Source organism: Schistocerca cancellata, chromosome 3 (assembly GCF_023864275.1).
Source record: "Schistocerca cancellata isolate TAMUIC-IGC-003103 chromosome 3, iqSchCanc2.1, whole genome shotgun sequence".
NCBI lineage: Eukaryota > Metazoa > Arthropoda > Insecta > Orthoptera > Acrididae > Schistocerca > Schistocerca cancellata.
In genome coordinates this window covers 802,112,937-802,116,443 of record NC_064628.1, presented here as the reverse complement: position 1 = coordinate 802,116,443, position 3,507 = coordinate 802,112,937, and the positions used below count along the sequence as shown (strand labels likewise).

Sequence of the window (3,507 nt, the reverse complement as noted above, 5' to 3'; positions counted from 1 at the left end):
ATTGTAATTGTACAGTAGCAAATGTAAAAATGCAACATTTTTATGACGTGCTCGACGCTGTGAAAATGATTGGTTTTCATGTTTCTAAGATAATCTAGCTATGTGGTATAAAACGATGGACATAGTCCAAATATAAAGGATTTGGTTTTTCATTTTTGCCTTAAAAATTAAATTGTTCTGCTTTCTTAATTTAAAAAACTTTTACGAACAGTCTTTTATAAAACATCGATAACTTAGAATTTGCATTTGAAATGGAAACAGGAATTTCGCGTCCATTGTGTAACTACAAAAAAACAAGAAGACGTGCATTTTTTTTTTTTTTTGGTCTTCATGTACTGACTGCTTTGATGCGGCCCGCCACGAATTCCTTTCCTGTGCTAACCTCTTCATCTCAGAGTAACACTTGCAACCTACGTCCTTAATTATTTGCTTGACGTATTCCAATCTCTGTCTTCCTCTACAGTTTTTGCTCTCTACAGCTCCCTCTAGTACCATGGAAGTCATTCCCTCATGTCTTAGCAGATGTCCTATCATCCTGTCCCTTCTCCTTATCAGTGTTTTCCACATATTCCTTTCCTCTCCGATTCTGCGTAGAACCTCCTCATTCCTTACCTTATCAGTCCAACTAATTTGCAACATTCGTCTACAGCACCACATCTCAAATGCTTCGATTCTCTTCTGTTCCGGTTTTCCCACAGTCCATGTTTCACTACCATACAATGCTGTACTCCAGACGTACATCCTCAGAAATTTCTTCCTCAAATTAAGGCCGGTATTTGATATTAGTAGATTTCTCTTGGCCAGAAATGCCTTTTTTGCCATGGCGAGTCTGCTTTTGATGTCCTCCTTGCTCCGTCCGTCATTGGTTATTTTACTGCCTAGGTAGCAGAATTCCTTAACTTCATTGACTTCGTGACCATCAATCCTGATGTTAAGTTTCTCGCTGTTCTCATTTCTACTAGTTCTCATTACCTTCGTCTTTCTCCGATTTACTCTCAAACCATACTGTGTACTCATTAGACTGTTCATTCCGTTCAGCAGATCATTTAATTCTTCTTCACTTTCACTCAGGATAGCAAGGTCATCAGCGAATCGTATCATTGAAACCCTTTCACCTTGTATTTTAATTCCACTCCAGAACCTTTCTTTTATTTCCATCATTGCTTCCTCGATGTACAGATTGAAGAGTAGAGGCGAAAGGCTACAGCCTTGTCTTACACCCTTCTTAATACGAGCACTTCGTTCTTGATCGTCCACTCTTATTATTCCCTCTTGGTTGTTGTACAAATTGTATATGACCCGTCTCTCCCCATAGCTTACCCCTACTTTTCTCAGAATCTCGAACAGCTTGCACCATTTTATATTGTCGAACGCGTTTTCCAGGTCGACAAATCCTATGAAAGTGTCTTGATTTTTCTTTAGCCTTGCTTCCATTATTAGCCGTAACGTCAGAATTGCCTCTCTCGTCCCTTTACTTTTCCTAAAGCCAAACTGATCGTCACCTAGCGCATTCTCAATTTTCTTTTCCATTCTTCTGTATATTATTCTTGTAAGCAGCTTCGATGCATGAGCTGTTAAGCTGATTGTGCGATAATTCTCGCACTTGTCAACTCTTGCCGTCTTCGGAATTGTGTGGATGATGCTTTTCCGAAAGCCAGATGATATATCGCCAGACTCATATACTCTACACAACAACGTGAATAGTCGTTTTGTTGCCACTTCCCCCAATGATTTTAGAAATTCTGATGGAATGTTATCTATCCCTTCTGCCTTATTTGACCGTAAGTCCTCCAAAGACGTGCATTATTCATAAAAATGATGGCGAGTTTTATAATTTCAAATTGAACGAGAAAAAAAAGAGATACCGGCGACATTTGATCCAGCGCACGAATAACCGCATTTCATTCACATTCTATTACGATTTTTTTTAGTCTCATTTTGTTCGTTTTCGTTCGTTGTATCTGCTCGGGCCGGTCGTCGCAAGACACCCGTTTCAGTTCGTCGTTGACCCATTAACTCAGTTTTTTTTTTTTAATTACAGAGCTAAACCTCTGACCGAACACGCTGAGTTACCGTGCAGGCTATGCTAATCTTCTCTGTATCGTTGCAATTTTAGTATATGTACCGCCGAAGCGAGTACTGCTTCAACTGCGCTACACGTTTCATGTGGGTTTGTCTAACAGCTGCAGTCTACAAAATTCTCTCGGAAAACTTCAAAGCCGATTATCTCCGTAAATTTATGAAAAATGTTAAGAACAGCGTGTTTCTTGCAACTGTTTACCGTGTTCTACGCGAGTGTTTCACTACGGAACAGAAAACAGCCTCAGCCATTTTCATACTGCACATGAACAGCGCGACAATCAGAGCACAATGCTGCAGGGGCTGTACACGATTTTTGAAATAAAAACTACGTACCTAAAGCGTGATTAACAAAAACGTTGACGGCTGTTAATACATTTGAATATCTTAAAGTTTCATTTAAAGTAACTTAGTTATAAGATATCTAATACATAAGTAGGATCTACTTCCAAGAGCGTAACAACACCAGTGTACCTGTGCTACAGCTTCTGACCAATCATCGCGTTTGTGTTTGTTTACATCAGATTTATTCTTATGATGAACTGATTATATATGGTTGCAGTTCTGCACTTCATTCCAGTTCTTGATTTTTGACAGGTTTCGCAGATGTAGCTCAAAACCCTCCAAACAAATGCCTCGCTGATTTTTTTTCCTTTTTGTTTATGATAATTAATACAGGCTGAAGCAATGAATTAAAATTTGTACCAATGGCGGGATGCAAACCTGGGTCTCTTGCTCACTAGGCAGATGCGCCAACCTCTGCGCCATCATGGCACTGCAGCTAACACAGCTGCACAAAATACCCTGGTACGTTTCCCTTCCTAATACAAACTAATACAAACTCCAGTTCACACTTCTGCCCGCCTTGAAGTTGTCCTTCTTGGGTTGGGTTGTATGGGGGGAAAGAGACCAAACAGTGAGGTCATCGGTCTTATCGGATTAAGGAAGGCCGTGCCCTTTCAAAGGAACCATCCCGGCATTCGCCCGGATCGATTTAGGGAAATTACGGAAAACCTAAATCAGGATGGCCGGACGCGGAATTGAACCGTCGTTCTCCCGAATGCGATTGTCCTTCTTAACTCTTGTCAGTATTGCTGAGGCTCTACAACAATGAAATAGCACCTTACAGTTGAACTAAACAGGGATAATGCTGTCTGTACCTGAGACATAGGTGATATATTAATCATATAAAATTATATGTCCCAAAACGTATTAAGTCTCCACTTTATCTATAATAATAAATTAAAATGTTTTACCAAGACCAGCATTCGAGCACAGTAAAAACTGTAATTCAATGTTTTGGTCAATATTCATTATCACAGTTAAAGTTGAGAGTTAATTTATCTCTGGAACATATAACTTAATGGTTCAAATGGCTATGAGCACTATGGGACTTAACTTCTGAGGTCATCAGTCCCCTAGAACTTA

The 3,507-nt window shown here is 39.7% G+C and overlaps 1 pseudogene; it reads right to left on the bottom strand.

Annotated features, from left to right (window-relative positions):
• Positions 1–2,079: 2,079 nt before the first annotated feature.
• On the bottom strand, positions 2,080–2,140 carry LOC126178694 (U6 spliceosomal RNA; annotated as a pseudogene).
• Positions 2,141–3,507: the final 1,367 nt, after the last annotated feature.